Raw genomic sequence first — 22,461 nt, 5'->3', positions numbered from 1 at the left:
TGGTGTGTGTGTGTGTGTGTGTGTGTGCGCACGTGTGTGTGTGTTGTACGTGGTGTTGCAGCAAGGAGGACAGGATAGTGGCAGGGTCAGCAGAAAGATGGAGCGTGGGTCCGAGGTGTCTGGGGCAGGTGACTGGGAAGATGTCGGTGCTTCCATCTGGGCTCAGCACGGGAGGAGCTGGCTTGATGATGAGAAGGACTTGGCCACTCTTCCTTCCCATCTCTGTCACTGCCAAGGTCATTGATCCACCACCTCCAGGAACGAAAAGGAATGCTGAACAGTCGCACAACCCCTGTCACTTTGCAGATGGAAACGTGAAATGCAGTGAGGCTTAGTGGCAAATTCCAGGTCACAAAGCTCACGAGTGCAGAAGCGCACATGTGAAGGGTGCAGATTTCTGGCTCTGCTGTAGTGGTAGTGCAGGTTCTTGTCTGTCTTAATTCATTCTACAAAGCCTTGTTTTTTAAACATTCTACTTCTTGACCCTTCAGTTGTCCTTTGTATGCATATCAGGTGATTAGTTTATATCTTGACCAGCGCATTTGCCTTCAATTCAGTATTATATAGATCTAAAGAGCGTCACTTGTATCCGTTAATCCGTATAATGCGTTGCTTCACCTTTACGTAGAGGATTTACTCGTTCCCTTCCCCCATGAAATGTTACTTCCTTTATATTTTTGCTTCCTAAACTATGATTCATGTCTTTTTAAGTTCCATAATCCTTATTAAATCATTTTAGCTCTTTCTGTAGTTTTCAGGATTTCTAGCTGGTTTTTATTCAGTATCCTTTGAGGTACAATCAAAGGTGATACTGTAACATCAGATAGCCTGCCAGCCCAGCCCTGTCTAAAAGCAACTTTCTGTGACGATGGAAATGTTCTAGAACATTAGGCCATTTAGTGGCTCGTAGCCACTAGGCAGATGTGACTCCCAAGCACTTGAAACGTGGTTAGAGTGGCGAAGGAGTGGAATTACTGATTTTATTTAACTTTCATGGATTTGAATTTAATAGTCACACGCAGCTGTTGGCTGCCATATGGGATGGCATGGTTCTGGAGGACAAAGGACTGTAGATAAGCTATGGAAGGTTTTGACCCACCCAAGGCTCTTTGTCACCCAGAGATAGAGGTCTTAGTGTCACCACACTGGACTCGCCTGGTACAACCAGATTTTCCCTGGAGAAGGTCATTTTCTGGTATCTGAGAGGTCAAGGGAAACCTCCTGATACATGAAATTGGATGGATTCTTATAGATACTCTCCCCCAATATATAAGTGATTAAATAAAACAGCTTGTTCATCAAGCACCTGCCATGTAGCAGGAGCATGAACAGGCTGGCCTCCCAAAGGCCTGGTGTTCGGGAGAAGGAAGCAAAATACACGTTTACCTGAGCTTCGCACATAGTGGAGGCCGAATGGCTTGATTGTGTCTGCTTGGCTGTGGCGTACCTGACGAGGTGTTAGGTACTTTGGACCATAGTTTCTCCCGTTGACATCCATTACCTCCTTCATTCATTCAACAGCTGTTTATTGAGTGTCTAGTCTATAGTATTTGCTGGAGATAACTAGTAAGCACAACAAACTCATTCCTTCCCTCCTCCATTTACTTACTTGCTTATCTATCTATCTGTCTATCTATCTACTACCTACCTACCTGTCTGTCTGTCTAGCTATCTATCCATCTGTCTATCATCTCATTTGTTTATTTCCTTGAGCTTGAGTCACAGGGCTACAGTTGAACATTTGCCTTCTTCTCCAGTGTTATAACTACGTTTTCAAGATAACTGCACGTTTTCTCGCATATTGTCTCAGATCTTCTCGGTGTTCATGCCAAAGTGTCAGGTGTCAGTGGAGCCAAAGGTAGTTTTTCTGAGGAAGAACATTGAGTGCAGTCTCTGCCTCATGATGCAGTCTTCAGCTCTGGGAGCCCGTGAGGACCCACGTGTGAGTCGGCGGTGAGGGCAGCTGCTCTCAGGCAGGAGGGAGAGCCGAACTGGCTTTTGAGACAAGGAGGGGCTCAGCAGAAAGGAAGCACCCGCTCTTGACAGAGTCTTTGGGGATTCATTCTCCTCTCTTGATGCAAAGCCCCACGCTACTAAGTCAAATTCCGTGGTTTGCGTAATGCATTAGAAGATTTCTTTTTTCGTCACTGCCACGTACAGAGTGCTGTCAGCGGACACAGAATCAGAGAGAACGGCCACCTGCTTCCTGCCTGGCCTGTCAGTGCTCAGCCTCTTGGGGGTGACTTTTGCCATCCAGTTGGGCTGTGGAGCAAGAATAAGTAAACTGATTTTGCTGCACAGTGAGTTTGCAGTATGGCCAAGAACGCAGACCACAGCACTCTATCAGTGGTGGGACCGTATTGGAAATCCCGTATCATGAATATTGGATTCCAGAGAGGTGATGAGGTCTGGCGTGCTCTAAATGATTTTTCTTGCCTTTTTACAGATTGTTTACACTAACAAAATGTGTGTGTATAGAACCCTTGCCGAAGTGAAGAAGCTGAAGGGTGTCCTTGAAAATTCGCCTGTGTGCTCCTCTCCCATCACACGCCCTCCCCCAGAGGGCACCTCGCTCCTGAATTTGATGTTAGTTAATCCTTGTTTTTCTTTGTAGCTGTGTCAACATATGTTTGTAGCCCTAAGTAATATCTTGCTAAGATGTGCATGCTCTTGGACTTTGTAATTAGCATCACAAAGGAGGTGTTCTTCTGGGACTGGCTTTTTTCTCAATGTTATTGCTTTGAGATTTATCCATGATGGTGTGTGTAGTTCGTTCTTCCATTCAACAAATAATTGTCTGTGCAATTGCTGTGCCCATTGATTCTAGGTCTGGAGCTAGAGAGCGAACAAAACAGGCAACCCAGTGTCCGGAGGTAGCTCCATTCTTGTGCAAGAACAGGATAAATAGACGGTGTAGCTGGTTAGATGGTAATTGGTGTCAGGGGAAAACTGAAGCAGTGAAGAGTAATTTTAGGGGAGATGCGGAGTTTCAGATGGGGTGCTGAGGAGGGGACATTTGTGTGAAAACCTGGGGATGGTGAGGGAGAGGGTCAGGGAGATGTCAGGGCAAGGATTTCCCAGGCAGAGCAAACAGGAAGCTCCAAAGGCCGGCAGCAGTGTTGTGTCAGGTGTGTTTCAAGTGCTGTAAGGAGGCCTCTGTGGGGAGAAAGCAGGGTGAGCACGGGGGTGCAGTTGGAGGGGATGAGGACAGAGAGAGAGTGGGAGGTGCTGGAGCAGAGTGGCATATGCTGTGACCAGAGTTCTAACCAGATTTCTCTGTGCATCGCGTGGAGCTCGCAGACCAAACAGGCATTGCAGTCCTGCTAAGGAGAGATGATACGGATGCGGTGAAAGGGGGTCGTGTTTCGGTTGAGCGTCAGGTTCTTCTGATGAACGGGATTTGCGGTGACGGAGAAAGGACGATTGCTTTCAGGTGCTGCTTGTGGTGATGGCGAAGCCCGAGAGAGGGGAGGTTGGAGGGCAGGAAGGGGAGGACCAGGGCTCACTTCGGGGCCTGTCCGCTCTGCGAAGCAAACTCAACATCCTCGTGCAGATGGGAGGATGCCGTTGGGCATAGACGTTTGGAGTTCAGATAAGAGGTCTGGGCTGGAACTAGACATTGGGAGATGCCAGCCTAGAGATACCATTAAAAACCTTCAGAATGGGGGATCGTCAAGGGAGTGAAGAGGTCATAGGGAAGAGGTCCAAGACTGAGTGCAGAGACACTTCAAAATTCGGGAAACGAGAGGGAATCCTCAAAGGAATCTAAGCAGGAGCATCAAGAGGCTTCCGATCAGAGGGAAACTGGGCATAATCAGTAGTGTCAAATAGGCATGTCATGCCGGGGTGACACGTGGGCCATGGTGGCGTCTATAAGACCTGTTTTGGGGGAGCGGTGGGGAAAAACACCTGCTTAGGGTGTGAGAATAGAAGGGTGAGGGGGGAAGCGGAGCCACGGAAGGATTTGAGATGAGAGGGTAAGATGGGTGCGATAACCTCTCAGCCATATGCTGTCAGGAATGATCTAGTAGAGAAACGGAATTCAGTGATTTGAAAAAGAACAGGAAACATTTAATTCTGTGAAATGCCTACTAATGCCTTTCGCCCAGTTGTTATTGGATTGTTTATCTTCTTCCTCTGTCTCTCTTTGTGGTTTATTATATATTCTTTATACTAATTCTTTGTTAGTAATATGGTTCCAGATGCTGTAAATATCTTCCCATTTGTGCTTTGTATTTCACGTTTTTGCTGTTTTTCTTGACGAATTAGGTACTCTTAGATTAATTTTACAATTTTTGATTGGTGTTTTTGTCTTAAAAAATGTGTTCCTACTATACATTTCCTATTTTTTTTTCTCAATAGTTTGTATTGATGTTCATTTCATTAAGTCCTTAAGTTACCTTGCATTGATTTTTGTACAGTGAGAGATAGGGATTAAATTTCATTTACCTCCATATGGTGACAAATAGTCCCAGCGTTATTTACTGAGTGTTTCTTCTTTTCCTTTCTTCCTTCCTGCATAGTGCGGGTCCCTTCTGGCCTCTGGTTGGCTCCAGAGACCCACCGGTCCATCCCCACACCAACAGCCCACTGGTTCAATTACCATGGTTTATAACACGTCTTGTTATCGGGTGGAGTGGGTCCTTGCTGTTCTTGGCTCTTTATTTTTTTTATTTTTTTATTTTTTATTTTTTGGCGGTACGCGGGCCTCTCACTGTTGTGGCCTCTCCCGTTGCGGAGCACAGGCTCCGGAAGCACAGGCCTAGCAGCCATGGCTCACGGGCTTAGTTGCTCCGCGGCACGTGGGATCTTCCCGGACCGGGGCGCGAACCTGCGTCCCCTGCATCGGCAGGCGGATTCTCAACCACTGCGCCACCGGGGAAGCCCTTGGCTCTTTAGACTTTTGTGTAAATTATGAAGTAAGATACTCGAGTTTCCCTGAAAAGCCTTTTAGAATTTTGATGAGACATTAAAACATTGTGCTTAAGAAGACTCTGGCCCTAATATGCTTAGCATAGAATTCTGGCTCCACCTCGTACCAGCTTTGTGTCTCAGTTTCCCCACCTGCAAAACAGGGATGACAAAGATACTTCCTCATAATGAGCAGAGGAAACAGTTACTGGCTGTGATGCCCTCAAACATCCTCTGGTATATGGGAATTGCTGAGTATAAGGTGCCGTATTTATTGTTATTTTTTATTGCAATTTCTTTTAAACTATTGATCAATTTAGGAAATGTTGACCTCTTTATACCACAAAGACGAAGACAGATTTTGAGGGATTTAGGGAAAGTTCCTCAGACCCAGGACTTGTGAGAGATCCTGAGACCTTCTTACCACATTGAAGCGTGATATCTGAGTAAGTCTCTGTGGCATGAAATCATTTTACTGATGTAATTATAGATTATAAAGTAAATTTTATCAAAGTTTATTTATAAGAAATAAAATTTATTTGTTAGTTTTTAGAATACTTTTTCTGCATGTCAGATTTTACTTTTTTATACAAACCAGAGTTTTCCCTTCCGATATGAGCAAATCCTCACTGCATTTTTTGGGGGGATGTGAATTCAACCTCTCCGGTATGTTAACCCCTCTTGTCATGTCAGGGTAGGGAATAAATAAGAAATAATATACTCTGTGGCGAGAATTCTCTCGTTTTCTGGGACTTGTAAAGACCTTATTTGTTCCAGGTGACAAGTTGCAAGTGGGATAGAAGGCCATTATTTGTGAGGAGCGGCAGCTCAGACACAGCAAAGTTGCTGCCAGGAGTTGATGACGCAGAAACAATTTCTCTGGGGCAAGACTGTACTGAATGGGGAATCATTAATGGCATTTAACTGCGATATGGCTGTATGAACAGTGTCTGTGGGACCACCCACCGCATTCACTTGTGGGACGGGCTGCTCTTTGCAGGTTGCTATTAAAAAAACTCTTCAAAAGTGGTTGCTTCAGACACTCTGCTTTCAGGCCATAAAGGTCATTAGTCAGTAACCCGTTATGCTCCAATCAGAGCAGAATTTTAAACTCAATACAAACGCCTTCTACAGTGATACTCAGTTAATTTGTTTAGTGGAAGGTGCCTTTTGGAAGTTGTACTTATGAGTCAAGCAGACGTGGGTTCAAACTCTGCTGCTTACCAGGTGGGTGATTTGGAGGACGTTGCTTAACCTTCCCTGTCATGTACTTTCATCTTTAAAACTGCAATGTTGGCGATGGTGATGAAGGACAGAGATGATGGTGACGGCGATTGAGATGACGAGATCCCCTTTTCTCACTTGATTGTTGTGGGGCTGAGACCTAATCCGCGTACAGTAACCAGCGCGGAGCCTGGCCCGTTAAATTTCAGGTGCCCTTAACTTCTCTCCCAAACCGTCTACTCTTGTTCTGGATTTTCTTTATTTGGGCATAAGTATATCAGTTTTATACTGCAGCTGCATCAAATAATTACAACCTCGGTGACTTGAAACAACACACCTTTATTCTCCTGTAGCCTGGAGGTCAGAGGTCTGAAATCAGGTTCACTAGGCCAAAATCAGTGTGTCGAGGGGTGTTCCCTCCAGAGGCTGTAGAGTGTCCATCCCCTTACCTTCAGTTTCTCTAGAGCTGCATTCCTGGGCTCCTAGCGCCTTCCTCCACCTTTCAAGCCCACAGGGTAGCATCCTCTTTCACTGGTCTCATTGCTTTCCTCTTCTGTATCCAATCTCCCTTTGTCTCTCTCTCGTAAAAACGCCTGTGACTGCATTTATGGCCATCCAGATAATCCAGGATAGTCTCACCGTCTCAAGATCTTTAATCACATCTGCAAAGTTCTTGTCACCATGTAAGGAAACGTTGACTGGTTCCAGGGGTTAAGACCTGCGTATCTTTGGGGGCCCTTATTCAGCCTACCACACCAAGAATAAAGTAAGTTCAAAGTGAACACACTGTATAATGGTACCAGTTCACTGAAAAATAAAACCGCCATGCTCAGCAAAGTCGTATTCCATGTCACGTCCCTCATCAATTAAAAACTGTAGTGATTATACATAACAGAGTGATAAGAAAATCAGTTCGCTGGCCTGGGTCCTGCTGGGACTCCCTGGGAAGCCATCGGCAGTGCCGAGAATAGAGGCTAAAGCTACTTGGAAATTATATACTCTCCATCTTTAGGGGCCAAGATTACCTTGGGCTTCAACCTCAGACAGCGTGTGTGGCTTTACTGGTTGTATATGAAGATGTGAAGGACGCCCACTGGAGTTACGCAGTGCACGACTCGTGTGGCTGTAGGTGGTGGGCTCTGTGGGGCCCAGCACACTACACCCTCCGGAAAAGTGTGGCCCCGGTCTGTCTTGTATCCCCACTACCTACCACGGTGCTTGGCATAGAAGAGGCACTTGTATTTGGGGAAACAAAGGAATGAAAAGATGGGCGTTCGGTCTGAGGACCACCGAGTCACTGCGCAGCTGTGGTGTCCAGAAGCGTAGTTTCTCAGTGTCGGCTGCACATTAGAATCATCTGAGAAAGATGTTTAAAAAGAAAGTTCTGGGCCTGGACTCTGTTTACAAAGTTCTGATTTATTTGGTGTGGGTGGGGCCGTGGTATTACGGCTGTTTTTACAAACACCCCAGGTGACTTTACTATGCAGCCAGGCGGCTAACCGTTGGTCTCGAGTAGCGGTTCTCAAACTTCGGTGTCCATTAGAATCACCTGGAGGGCCGGTTAGAAGGCAGGTGTTCTGATTCCGCTGGGGGCTGAGATAGCCATTTCTAACAAGCTCCCTCCTCGGGCTCATGCTGCTGCTGTAGGCACCGTACTCGGAGAAATACTGCTCCGGAGTACGGGACGTCAGTCCGTTCAGCGTGCTCTGGGGCGAACAGTTGGGACACCGTTCCAGAAGAGCGTGCGTGTGCGTACGTGTGTGCATACGTGTGTGCGCGTGTGCGTACGTGTGCACGCGTGTGCGTACACGTGTGTGCGCGCGTGCGTACGTGTGTGTGCGTGTGTGCGCACACACGAAAGATATTGAGCACCCACTCTGCACACTTCAGATATCTAACTGTATTCCTTCTATCAACAGCCTGCCAAGGTAGGCAGGTGTAACCTTCAGTTTTTTAGCTGACTAACTAGAAAACCAGGGAGGTGAGTTTTGCTTGAGTCATGCTTCCTCTTTTCAGTATGTCACAAAGTCACACCCTCCAGAGACGAGAGACGTTTTCAGTATTTTGTGCTCAGCTTTTATCTCCATGTCTGATCACGGCTCCTGTCCTGACCTTGGTGACAGGGCCCTGGGAGAGCATCCTAGTCCCCCACTTATCCTGTGTGAGGGGAACGGCCTCTGTCCTCCTTGCACAGCACACGCGGCTGCTTAGCTAACATATCTTGAATCGACTTGAATAGAGACACTGCACGCTGACTAACTGAGACTCGGGAAATGACAGCAATTTGGAATTTTCTGAGCTTAGCATCATTCTCAACTTCTGGTATTTTGACTAGGACTTTGTAAATGACAAGAGACATTTTTCAGGACCATACCACCGATCTCAAAGCCTCTGGGCAGAATTTCCGAGGACACCCTCCTTGCTGGCTGCCCGTCCTGGTTTTCTGAGGCCTCCTCTCATTCCCAGTGTCCCTCCCGCCCAGAAGTCCATGGCCCCCAGCCTCCCTTGCTCGGGTCAAGAACCTGGACTCCCTCCAGATGCATCCCAAGCCTCCCTTTCATCTACTTTATCCAAACTGATATTGTCTGTTCTTGAAACACACAGCAACACTTGGCTAATGCAGAAGGTTCTATGATGAAAGTAGTTTGCACTCAGGTGTAAATAAGGCTTGATGCTCCATGGAAGTCTTAAATTTAAAGAGGAGCTTGCAGGGACTCTCATATATGGGACTGTATGTGGCTAGGGGATGCCTGTGGACAGCAAACGCTGTGGACGGTTTCCCGACCTCCCTACCTGGGCTGCCCGTAGGTTGATGGGGACTAAACAGAGGGTTTTAGGTTTCAGACCAAATCTGCTCACTTTAGCTTTGCAAGGGGGCTGCAGAGAGCCATGTCATACTTGAGCCGGCCTGGCTCAGAGCTAACGGTGGATACTTGAAACTTCACATCTCAAATATGGAAGAAGACCTTCTTCTGAATCTGTGTTTCCCTCCTTACAAGGACTTCACGGGACATAAGTTTAGGCCTTTCAAGCAGTCGCTTCAAAAGGTGGTTGGCTACAGGGCCTCTTCCTCTGCTCACGCCCCGTCGTTCCCACACTTCTCGGGATAGAGACCAGTAAAAGTTTGCTTGTGAAGGTTGGCTGTGGCTCTTGGTTGAAATGGTGGCAGGAAGAAGGCCCACCCGCATCTCTTTCCTGAGGAGAGAGTCCCCCTGTGACAACGGGCCTGTTGAAAACCATGTCTGAAAACTGTAGACTAAAGTGAAAGAAACAACCAAGACTAAACTGCCTGCCAGATTTCGGAGATTTGCTCTGCTGGAGAAAACTGTAACCTACACATGTGAAGTGACACGGTGACCGTGGGAAATGAAAACCACACTTTGTCCTCCTTATTTCAGACTGAAGTGTGCCCCACACACCCAAATTCTTACCACAGAAGTTCTAACCCCCAGTATCTCAGAGTGTGACTGGATTTGGAGATGGAGTCTTTAAAGAAATAATTAAGCTAAAATGATGTCGTTAGACTGGGCCCTAATCCAATATAATTTGTGTCCTTATAAAAAGAAGAGATTAGGACTCAGGCACACACAGAAGGAAGACCCCATGAGGACACAGGGAGAAGGAGGCCACCTACAAACCCAGGAGAGGGACCTCCAGAAAAGAATCAACCCTGCCGATACCTAAACATGTAGGTTATTACAAGACGTTGAATATAGATCCCTGTGCTATATATGTGCTATTTAGTAGGTCCTTGTTGATTATCTATTGATGTTTTATAAATAGTAGTGTGTATCTGTTAATTCCAAACTCCTAATTTATCTCCCCCGACCCTGCTATCCCCTTTGGTAATTATAAGTTTTTTTTCTATGTCTGTGAGTCTATTTCTGTTTTGTAAATAAGTTCATTGGTATCATTTTTTTAAAGACTCCACATATAAGTGATATCATATGATATTTATCTTTCTCTGAGTTACTTCACTTAATGTGATAATCTCTAGGTCCATCCATGTCCATGCTGCTGCCAATGACGTTATTTCATTCTTTTTTACGGCTGAGTAATATTCCATTGTATGTATGTACCACATCTTCTTTATCCATTCCTCTGTCGATGGACATTTGGGTTGCCTCCATGCCTTGGCTATTGTAAATAGTACTGCTGTGAACATAGGGGTGCGTGTGTCTTTAACAATCAGCATTCTGATGAAGATACAGGACTGTGTTGACTGGCCACATGCTCTATGCCCACAGTGTTCTGAATGCTCCTCTGTGCCGGCCCACTTAACGATCATAATAAACCTGTGAGCTCAGTCCTCCTGTTCTCTTAATCTTAAAGATGTGGAAAGAGCAAGCAAACCCAGAAGGTCGTTACCTCGTCCACAGTCATGTGGCTGGAATGTGGTAGGGCCAAGATGCAAACCTAGGGAGGCTAGTCGAGTTCTGGAGTATTCTTAACCACCACTGCCTGAGCTCTTGTAGGAGGGACCAGGGTGTGCATGTATTTGGGTGGCTAAAGATACGAACAGATGGGTGAAAAGATTCCCAAGCTCTTCAAACACAGGGAGGGAGGGAGAAAGAGCTAGAAATAGACTCATGCTGGTAAAGGACATCCATCAATAACACTGGACCCGTTGAAACAAATTAATTTTTAATCAGGTGGATATATTATCATCAACATCGTTTTCTTTATTATTGCTACTGTTTTAATACTAATAATAGGAGCTATCCTTCATTGAATATTATTGGCAAAAAATAGCACTAAACGTACATATTTGTTTATATAAATATAAGCTAGTTATTTTCAGTCCCATTTTAGTGCTAAATAAACTGAGGCTTGGGTGAGTTTTTTCACCTAAGTCCCATTGCTGTTAGGCTAAACGGAGATCCAACAGAATAGCCCAGCAAATAGAATGGTCCCAGAAAACTTCAGCAAGAGGTTGGTGAGTCCAATAAGGTCAGGGGAAGAAAACACACAGTCGGGAAGAGGCTGCCCCAGGCTCTCTCCTCCTGATAAGTCCTGACTTTCAGGGTCATCAGAAGAGGACCCACCATTGCTCTCTCCTCCCTGTGACTTAATGCCCCCAGCCCTGTAATTAGTGGTTGACCCAAGACATGCAGGTTGCTGAGCTTTTAAATGCAGACTTCTCCCACGGCACGGTAAAGTGTTGATTGAACAAACATGGGATCCTATACTATACATACATCATGTATGCCTTAAAGTGAAATCAAAACCTGCCTTTATAACTAACAGTTAGAATTCAAGAAATCCATCCGTAGAAAACTCCGCTAGTGAAAACAAGACATTAGAATAAGGGAAAATATCTTTTATAGTCCGAACTCTCATAAGGCTAGAATGTTCCTTATTACCTTTTTTTATCCTGCGTTTAGACGTGTCTTTCTAATTGAAACCACAGTGCAGTCACAATTGTGCTTTCTGCTTAATGTCTTAAATCTATAGTATTCCATAATATAATTGTTAAATAGAATTTTTCATCTGTAAACTGTGTATCTACTAAACTAATGCTCCACAATGAGATATTTTCTTCTTGTGGTTTATTTAGATAATTTGCAACTTTGTGGGGTTTTAAATAAGATTGAGAAGAAGAACTTTGTGTAGAAACATCTATGCTCTTTAAGATCATAACCTCAGGATACATTGTAGATGAAAAACCCCAGGCTTGGGAGTTCACAGATCTGGTTTGGATGGTGGTTCTGCTTCTCTGCAGCCCTGTGGCCTTCATGACCTCCTTATTTCAGTTAATGTCCAGGAGCTTCTGTTTCTCATTCTTAAAATGGGACTACTACCTACCCCATAAGATTGTTGTTACTGTCTTTTTGAGGATTAAAAGATACAGTGGCATTTGAAGTTTCTCGGCATAATTTCACCAATAGTACATATATGTATATTACTATTATAGCATTATCAAGTAGGTTCCTCAAAGCAGAACTGTCGAGTGAAAGAGTATAACATTTTTCAGCATCTTGGTACCTGTTAACCAAGTTGCTTTCTAAAATGTGCATACAGTTTCATTTGAAATGAATGCAAATGCATTTTAAACACTGTGGCTATTTGTGCATTTCTTTAGTTGCTATAAATTCTACATGTTTCTAAGTAGTTGCATTTCCTCTTTTGTGACTTGTCTGCTCATATGTCCTTTGAGTTGAATTAAATTCAATAAACAGTTACGTAGTATCTCATTCGTGTCAGAATCGGGCTAGGTGTTAGAAACCCGAGGATGGACGGGATACAGTCCGTGCCTCGCTGAAACTTTTCAGTCTAGTGGGAGACAAAAACAAGCACAGCAATCGATAATACTCAGTGCTGTACACACAATTAACAGGCATACGGACAAGGAAAGAGGAGAGGGTGATTAATTCCTTTGCCAATTTATCTCTGGATGCCTTAGCACTTTTTAAAATTGATTTGTGCATAGTTGACCCATTTCAAACTGATGAGAATTTCTGTTTTGTGTCATAGAGGCAAATGAACACAGAGACTCAAAATCCCGGATTCTCTTGTCTTCTCTCTTCCAAAAGCACGTCACATTTTTCTTCTACATAAATATGTGAGACCATGCCTCACCCTTTGGAACCCTACAAAGTGGGGTTGACAAAGCCAGAAGGAGGGTAGAGATTGAATATATTAAGCAAGCAGAAAAGCCATTTCCGTAGCCTACATTTTCATATGGCATTCTGGAGGAAATGAGATAGTAACTGAAAAGAGGGTCCTGGAAAATCAAGTGGGAACCACCTGCATTGCAAAGGTGGGATGAGGGCCTTCATTGAATTTTTAGAGACACTTCTGCTGACACATTGTGTGCAGATTTCTCAAACAATTCTATTTACATTCAAAGAGGCAGAGCAGGCTCACGCTGAAATAAGGTGAAAAGAAAGTGCCGTGATTTACATATTATGCAGACCTTGGAAGGAAGGAAGGAAAGAAAGACTTTTTGTTTTCATGGCTTGACTCTGGGCTCTGGCCCTTGTTAAAGAGGCCTTTTCCAAGGTGGCTATTGATCATTTTAAAAAATATCATTTTTAAATTCAATTTAGTTTTTTATTGAGATAAAATTGACATAAACATTATATTAGTTTCAGATGCACTACTTAATGATTTGATATATGCATATATATTGAAATGGCCACCACAATAAATCTAGTTAACATCCATCACCACACAGAGTTACACATTTTTTTTTTTAATTTAAAAAGTATCTTCAAGGCTCTTCTAGAGTAGCCCTGCAGTCTGACCTCTTCAGAAGCTATTAAAACCAAGAGCCTCTCATTAGGGTTTCCTTGGATCTGAGGTCCTCGAGATTGCATCTTTAGGCCACTTACAGAATTCCTTAGGGCGACATGGATCTCCAGATGACCCCAAGTCCATGCACATCTAATTCAATACTCACCGAGCTTAATCTACTCATTGTTTATTAAGCGCTGACATTTGGAGAATTTAGTTAAGGCCTGTCATACGTTTTACATTTGAGGGTAGCTGATGTTGGGATTTTAAGGAAGCCAGTGAGACATCTGCTTTTCTTTCCACACTTGGAACCAATTAGGAGAGAGGAAAGAAAGAGAAAAGAGGAGTGATGGAGATCAAAATAGCATCTTTTTATGACAAAGTCTCAGTCTGAACCCCAGAACCAGGCCAAGCTGCACCCGGCTTAGTTTACCACACAGATGACAGCAGACCCAAAGGCCATGTTCCCTGCAGGCAGGCAGACGCCAGCAGGAGGAAGGACAAAAAGGAGATGGGTCTACTTTCTTCTCCCACACTCAGGGTTTCTCAGCTGTGGGACTGCTGACGTTTGGGGCTGGATAGTCCTTCATTACAGGGGCTTGTCCTGTGCATTGTAGGATGTATAGCAGCGCCCCTGGTCTCTACTCACTAGATACCACCAGCTGGGACAGTCAACAGTGTCTTTAAGCATTGTCAGATGTTCCCCGGGGAACAAAATTTCCCCCAGTGGAGAATCACTTCTTCGATATAAGCACCCTCCAAATGAAAGAAAAGCCCCGGAGCGGGGGGTTAAAGCTGCAAAATACGCTCCAGGCAGCTCCCCCCACAGCGTCCCTCCTCATCCCAGCAAGTGGGATCCGTTGCCCCCGTCTGCTCCATCCTAGTTCCCTGTTCACGCTGCCTCTCTCTCTTTTTCTCCATCCTCCCTTCTTATAATTGTTGTGACCTGTGGATGGTTGTGAAGGCAGCAGCTACCTGGCTTTGTGTTTCCTGAGCACCTACGTGCACCTCTTTACTCCTCCCAGCGTCTGGCACAGCCCTTGGCATAGAAGGGCCTTGTGTGTGTATGGTGGTATTGGTACTAGAGAATTTTTCTCAGATATTGGAAGAAAATGGATGTGAATGTTTTCCCATATAAATATTTAGCTGTCAGTGTACTTCCCCCAAATCATTTTATGCATTCGCCTGACCTGCCAAACTCACAAATCTTACCCAGCACAAAAAGTAGGGGCTCTTTAAATAGCAAGGAAGAATAGCAAGTGATTGTCTCAAGCCCAGTCCTCGCAGCAAGTATCATTAAATAGTGATAATAGGCGTATAGCTTGCCTTCTTCAGTTTGATTCCTCTCAAAAAGTGTTTTTAATGCATCATTCGTACGCGTTTATCTGAGATTCAAAGCTGTGATCTTCCAGTTATAGGATATAAGTAGCTAATTAGGACACTAAAGGGTGAAAAGTAACTTGCTTTTCAAAGCATGTTCACTGGAAACTGTATCAATAATTGTATAAGTTATTTCAGGAATTGGAGCTGATATGTAATTAATTACAAGAACCGTGTTCATATCACCCAGAAAAGGAGCTTCCAAGGGGATCAAGTAATAAAATCAGTGTTCTATTCCAAGGCAGAGAAATATGCATTGCTTTAGTTATTTCATGCTTCTTAGTAAAAAGCTGTAAGGACCCAGACACGGTTCGGTAACCCTCATGGCCCTTGGCTGCACCAGGACAGCATTCCCCTTGAAACATCCCAGCACTGGCCTCACTGTTGGGCTGTTCTAGATGTCAGGACATTCTACCCTTTGTGGAGGCACAAACCTGCCTGCCTGTAACTTCTTTCTTGAGGGTCTGGGGGCGTAGAGTACATTTCATCTCCTTACTCATAGCAGTCATCCATTGCAGGATCTTCAGAATTCCTTTACCACAGTTGTTTCAACTTTTCTTTTTCTCATGCCTCCACCATCTTTGTTTCCTTCTGTTATGGGCTGAATTGTGTCCTCCCCAAATTCATAGGTTGAAGCCCTAAAACCCCTAGTTTCTCAGCACGTGGCTATATCGGAGGTGCAGCCTTTAACGAGGTGGTTACGTTAAAACAAGTCATTAGTTTGAGGCTCTCACCTAGTCTGACTGGTGTCCCCATAAGCAGAGGAAATTTGGGCACAGAGAGAGACGGCGGGGATGTAGGTGCACCGAGGAAAGACCTCGCGAGGACACAGTGAGAAGGTGGTCGTCCACAGGCCAAGGAGAGAGGCGTCTGGAGAGAACAGCCCTGCCAACACCTTGGTCCTGGACTTCTAGCCTCCAGAGCTGCTGTCAGAAAGTAGAATTCTGTCGCTGAAGCCACGTGGTCTGTGGTGTTCTGTTGCAGCGGCCTGGGCAGCCCGATACACCCTCTCCCCACTCCTGCCCCGCATCTCCCCGTGAGTGTAGCTTGTCAAGGTCCTGCCTCAACTTCTGTCTGTATAACAATAGCGCCTGCCCCCTGGGTTGACCGGGGGTTGACCGGGGTCACAGGGGGTTGACCGGGGTCACAGGAGATAATGGATGGCCTCAGGCATGGTACTGAATGCGTGCTTCTCTTGTTAATGTCACTCTCATTCCTATCCTTATATGATCTTTGTTTAAGTAACTAATGAATTGTCAAATAAGACAAGGTTAGGGCCAGTCTAATGCCACTTCAGTGTTTCGGGGAGGTTGACTTTGACCCTTTCCTAAACTCCTCTTCAGAGATTCATACTTGGGGCTCCATAATAGAATTTGCTTTCCTCATATGGTATCTGTGTTGGGCTTGAGTTATCACGTGTGGGTTTCATGCACTATGTTGTCTATATGATACCGTCGCCATCCCCAAATATGCAAATGAAGGTAGCACTGATTTAGAAGCTGGTCTTGAGTCTGGTCCCAGGCTCCAGTCACCTCCTCTCCTGCACCTTCCCGCTAGCATCTCACACCAGGTTATTCTGTCTGTAGAGACAGTCGTAATAGGACCGAGAGCACGCCCTGCTTGTGGTCCTGGGCTGTCCTTTGATAGGCTGTGTGGTCATTATTTCCTCCTTATGATCCACTGAAGGTGGGAACTATTTTGTCTTTACAAATAAGATTGGATTTTTCTTCTATCGAACACCAGAAGTTGCTATGACTGGCAACGTCTTCACGCTTCCTCTTGGGAACGAGTGATGCCGCGTTGGTTTAATTTAAAATGTTCCAGTAATAACTTTCAGATGTTACAACTCAATTTGATTTACAGAAGTCACCATGAAGGGAATATTTTAAAAGTCTTACTCCTTTACTGTTTAACAGTGTTCTGCAGGATTAATTTGGGAACAGCCAGCCACCCACTCCAACCCTAACCTTCTAGAAAGGATATGCCTCTAGGACATTTCTCCAAATGAAGTGTCAAATCCGAATCAAGTCAAATTTCCAGTGTGGGATAATGGACTCTGTTTTATGACCTTCCTCTGAGCCCCAGGGGGTGCTTGGGCCCATTACACAGCTGGCTGGTGTATATTAGGTTTATTACTAAAGGGACTCTAGTGGCAGTGGGCTTTCTGCTCTGTGAAGCCTGAGCCGCATTTCATAGGTTCTGGGGTTATTAATGGTGTGTCTGGTTGCCTTGAGAATGTTCAAACTCCATTCTGTTATGAATACTTAAGAGCAAGGAGAATGTGATTCTTCTCTTTTTAGAGAATTTTCTGTCACTCAGCGAATCCACTCTACTGCGATAGGCAAACTGTCAAAATTAATGAATTCTAGCTGAGCTTCAGTCCCTTAAGGGGAAAACCTCATGCAGTTGTAAATTAGCATTAATGCGACAGTGTATTCTGAACATGCTACATTTTCAGCATGGATTCGGGCCTAGAGGATGTCTTTAGAAAAAAAACCGCTCTGGAAATCGTGTTTTTTGGTTTGGTTTTTTTCAATCCTTAATCATAGTTTTAATGTTTGGAAGAAATACCTCTATGGTAGATTATTAGGATTTTCTAGAAAAAGAAAAAAGAAAAGAAAAGGAAAGAAAGAAAAGAGTAAATAAGAACTGTAATCAAAGACATTTCAGTGGCAAAGTTTTCGTTTTTTGGTGTTGTGTTCAGTTTTAGTCTAAGGATATCATTCCTGAGCCTCTATCTAAAGGTAAGAATTACAGAGATGAAACATGACAAAGACTTTGAAATGAGCCCCAAGAAATACAGTGTACCTGGCTAAGCGCATCTCATTACGAGCATCGTAGCCAATTATTCTGCAATGATGTCCGGATCAAAGGTGGCTAACTTGGGGACTTTGAATCTTCAGGAACTGAACTCCGAATTGTGGGTGCCTTTCCCCCCCCCCTTCAGAGGGGAGAGGGCAGCACAAGTCTCTCATTCTCAGAGGGTCCTGATCCCACAGCCCCTGTATAAAGGACTCCGGGATCAAACCCCATGTCTCTTCCTCACTACAGGGTTCAAAGTTCAATATGGTTTCTCATCCCTAATGGGAACATAGCAGTAATAGCTACCTATAAGATTTGTTTTGAGGATTCGTGAAGTCTTGTATTAAACTAGTCCCAGCACATAATACATATTCAGTAAATGTTCGCTATTCAGTTACACCCAAAACGAAAATAATAATAATAGATATAATCTAAGTTTGAAATTTAATAGTGCATTTGGTGACCCTCTCTTGCTAGAAATGAGGCTAGCGAGGTGCACAAGGAGAGAGTACAATCATGTCATACACAGATACACCCCAGCAAGTGAAGGGAGCGCACTCTCATCTTTGTGCTGCCTAGAACACAAAACCTGAGATCCTGGATAACTAACCCCCTTCCCACCCTCTGTGCCTCTGTCTTTTCCCCTCCTACGGCGTGTAACGACAGACACTCTGGTGACTTAATGAGACAGTGGCGGGAGAAAATGCTTTGGAATAAAAGCACTTTGGATAAAGTGTTCCATAAACGTACAGGTGGAATCAGGAGTCACTTGTAGTCAAAATTCATTTCAAGATGTTCTATTTCACTGAGATTTATTTACATACATACACACACACACACACACACACACACACACACACACACACATTTATATGTGCCACACCACGTGGCTTGCAGCATCTTAGATCCCCGACCAGGGATTGAACCCATGCCATGGCAGGGAAAGTAGTGAGTCCTAACCACTGTGCCACCAGGGAATTCCCTTTTTACTTACATTTAATTGAGTTTAATAGAACAGCCATGTATTTAAGAAATGTTCACTGAGATTCTACTACATGCTAGAAACTGTATAAGGAATTGGAGATATATCAGGGAATAAAACCAATCCACTGTCTACTCTTTAGGAACTAAAGTTTTAAAGGGAGGGAGAGACAGACAATAAAAAAGGATTATAAATAAGTAAATGATGCAGGTGACAAATGCTGCGGAGAGAAGGCGCAGATGCGGGCAGTTAGGCGTGCTCACTGTGGTGGAGACGACTTGAGTTAGGGCCTCATCGCAGGGGCAGTGGCTCAGCAAAGCCTTGAAAAGGCAAGGGAATGATCCAGGCGGCTTTTGTGGGGAGAGCCACCCCAGGCAGAGGGAGAGGAGCAGGGGGTCCCATCTGAGGGGGACAGTGAGCCCGGGTCACAGAGAAAGGGGGTCTCTCACGTGAGGGACTGGGGGCCCTGGAAGGTTCTGAGCAAAGGAGAGAGAGGGCCTGACACGTTTAACTGGACCACTCTGGCTGATGGACAGAGCGTAAGGGTAGGGGGCAGTGCTGGAGGCAGAGAGATCCATGGGGCAGCACCGTGGCAATCCGGGGGAGAGAGAGCGGTGACGGTGGCACCAGGGAGGTGGCAAATCGCTGACTCTGAGGCTGGCTATTTGGAGGGTGCAGCTAATGGACTTCCTGAACATGAGAAAAAGAGGGGCATTGGGGAGGCCCCGGAGCATTTGCTGTGAGCAGCTCAGAGTGGATGGTCCTTAGGTCCTTTATTTAAAAACTAATATTTTATGGATGGAATATTTTTGTATGGACCTTGTGTGGTTCTAATTTATCTCTTTCTGAACCCTTAACGAGTGTGAAAAAGAATCACATGGAAGAGGAGGAAGGTAAGCAAACTTCTTGAATGTGTGATATGCTAAGAATGTGGAGTTTGGGACTAGCAGATGTAGACGATTATATAGAGGATGGATAAACAACAAGGTCCTACTGTAGAGCACAGGGAACTCTATTCAATATCCTGTGGTAAGCCATAATGGAAAAGAATATGAAAAAGAATACATGTATATATATGTGTGTGTATAACTGAATCACTTTGCTGTACGCCAGAGATTAACACAACATTGTAAATCAACCGTATTTCAATGAAATAAATTAAAAAAAAAGAAGAATGCTGGATCCCAGCATATGGGTGTAACTGAGTGGGCCAGGAGACTAGGGCAACAATTTACCAGGGTCCCAGTCAACAGATTTTTATTTATTTTTTCCTAAAGTCTTAAGCGTTTGAGACTTGCAATAAAGGCTCTGTAAGTGGGCCTTCTACATCCTACATTCCACCAGCGAGAGCTGTCGTGTTGGCTGACGTAGGGTGAGAGCAGACACATGGATTCGTACATGTGGAAGGCATTGTTGAACATAAGGGTTGGTTAGGGCTGCGTCTTCATGTGATTGGGATGAAACACAGCCTCTAGAAGCACATTCACCTTCCGATTTTGCTTTCTGCATGTTTTTCCTTTCTAAGCTTTCTTCTAGTATTCAGACCTTCATTCTCAGGTTCTCTGTTTACATTGAAATATTTAACTTTTCAGGCTTAGATATCTATTTAACTTAATTGTTAAATTGGGTTATGAATGCCCTCCCTCCTTACCTTCTGCTATTTTTTCCATATAATTATATTACCATTTGGGGTTAAACCAGTATTTGGGATTTGCACTATTATAATTATGTAAATATTTATACATAACTCAGCTACAGCTGAGCCACATAGCATATTATAAACACTTTCCTTTCTATGATAGCTTTGTTTGTTCCCCGGGATTAATAATTACTTACTTTTTTGTTTACTTAGTTTTCACTGCATGTGTAATTCATTTCCCCAATTCTCCAACAGGACAAAGTACTCCTTTTAATACATTCAGATACATCAGGGTCTTTGAATGTTTATTTAGTTTTTCAAAACATCTCTCTGGGAGCCTTTTTTCTGCATCAATCTGGACTAGTTTCCACTATACAGTCATTGTCTTGGGACCTTTCAGAGTCACTCTGGAAATTCCTTTTGTTTCTCATCACCTGTGTTTTGAGCCTCTGTTTCCTGTATATCATATATTCTTCTTTCTTAGTTTGCTGCCTTTTTATTCATCTTCCAGAAGCTTTTTGAATAGGGTGCATGAGAGGTAAAGTTTTTGACTTTGCATTGTCTAAAAATGTCTTTGTCCACTTGCTTGATACTCTGCGTGTAGAGTTCTAGGTCAGTGTGACGTCTTTTGCTATAAATGGTCACACCGAGGTTGAAGAGCTGGCCCTTGGCCTCCATACTGTCGTAGATCAGAACCTGACAGCATCTTCCGACGGTGGAGAAACCCCAGGAGGGTGGCACTTTTTTGTCCCAAAGAAGTGCCTTTCCTACCTCAGGGGGAGACCTGACTTGGGTTATATTTAAGTGTTCACTGCATTATCTATGTACTCGATGCGGTGTAAGCGGGTGGTGTACAGGGATGATAATGTCCCCTATGCTTCACATAACATTAAGGTATTAGTGTTTTAGCACTGAACAAAGTCACATAGATAAGGAATATCTTGGTGAAGCAAGGGCAGAAAATGCGAGAATGGATTAACTGGTGTGAACGTACAGAGGATGGTGAAGTCAGGTGGGTACTGTGCCGTGTTCCCCAGTGTTCTCTGGGGAGATAGAGGGTTGTATCCTCCCTGAAACCCAAACACGGTTTGTTCCCATCACTGCTTTGGAGATAGTAGGCATTGCTGGTAACACAAAATAAATGAACATCTGTGTTCCATCACTGTTCACCCACCTTGCCCCCAAAACTCCATTACAATGATAGTAAAGGAATATAAACATCTTAAGGATAAAGAGGAAGAGAGGTAAATTAATGGCAGTCAAAAGATGCCAGTGGTGGTAGATGAGTGTTTTAACACACTGGAGAAAACTCAAGGGAAGTCACCCAAGGGTTAGGAAGACAGTGACCAGGTCTCTGACTCAGGCTGGTGAATCAGAGGGGCTAGACTAGAGTCAGTCCTCTAAGAGTCTTTCTAATTCAAAAGATTGTTGCCACTTACAACTCAGGGTATATTTGCCATTATGAGAATAACCATTCATTTTAGCACTGAAACACAAAGTAAAACCATGCACTACCTGAAAAAAAAATTACCTTAAAAATTAGACTTAATGTAAGTCTGTAGACCAGAGCAAAATGGAAAATTGAGTGCCCCTGAGCAGGGGGAAGTTCTAGCCAAAGAAAATGATGCCAAACACTGCCATAGTCAATGAGATTAAGAAGAATGCATGTCTTTTTATCATTCCACTTCGGTGCTCTCACTCAACACCAGAGCTTAAGATTTCTTGCAGGACTTGGACTTTACGTTTTTCTATTGAGGTACCATGTGGTCTCTGCTTTTTTTTTTTTTTTTTGCGGTACGCGGGCCTCTCACTGTTGTGGCCTCTTCCGTTGCGGAGCACAGGCTCCGGACGCGCAGGCTCAGCGGCCATGGGTCACAGGCCCAGCCGCTCCGCGGCACGTGGGATCTTCCCGGACCGGGGCACGAACCCGCGTCCCCTGCATCGGCAGGCGGGCTCTAAACCGCCACGCCACCAGGGAAGCCCTGTGGTCTCTGCTTTTAATTCATTTTGTTCTTTAAAAATATTTTTTTCTTTTTAATTTTCTTTTAAATTTTTTCTTTTTTAAATTTTTATTTTATATTGGAGTATAGTTAGTTAACAATGTTGTGTTAGTTTCAGGTGTAGAGCAAAGTGATTCACTTATACATATACATGTAGCTGTTCTTTTTCAAATTCTTTTCCCATTTAGGTTGTCACAGAATATTGAGCAGAGTTCCCTGTGCTAGACAGTAGGTCCTTGTTGGTTATTTCTTTTAAATATAGTAGTGTGTATATGTCAATCCCAAAC

At 44.2% G+C, this 22,461-nt stretch overlaps 1 protein-coding gene across 4 annotated transcripts in view; it reads left to right on the top strand.

Moving 5' to 3' along the window:
- Positions 1-22,461, top strand: part of DSCAM (DS cell adhesion molecule) — a 738,508-nt gene that overhangs the window by 92,148 nt on the left and 623,899 nt on the right. The window lies entirely within an intron of this gene.

Source organism: Kogia breviceps, chromosome 5, assembly GCF_026419965.1.
Source record: "Kogia breviceps isolate mKogBre1 chromosome 5, mKogBre1 haplotype 1, whole genome shotgun sequence".
NCBI classification, from domain to species: domain Eukaryota; kingdom Metazoa; phylum Chordata; class Mammalia; order Artiodactyla; family Physeteridae; genus Kogia; species Kogia breviceps.
This window is presented reverse-complemented; position numbering and strand designations above follow the sequence as displayed.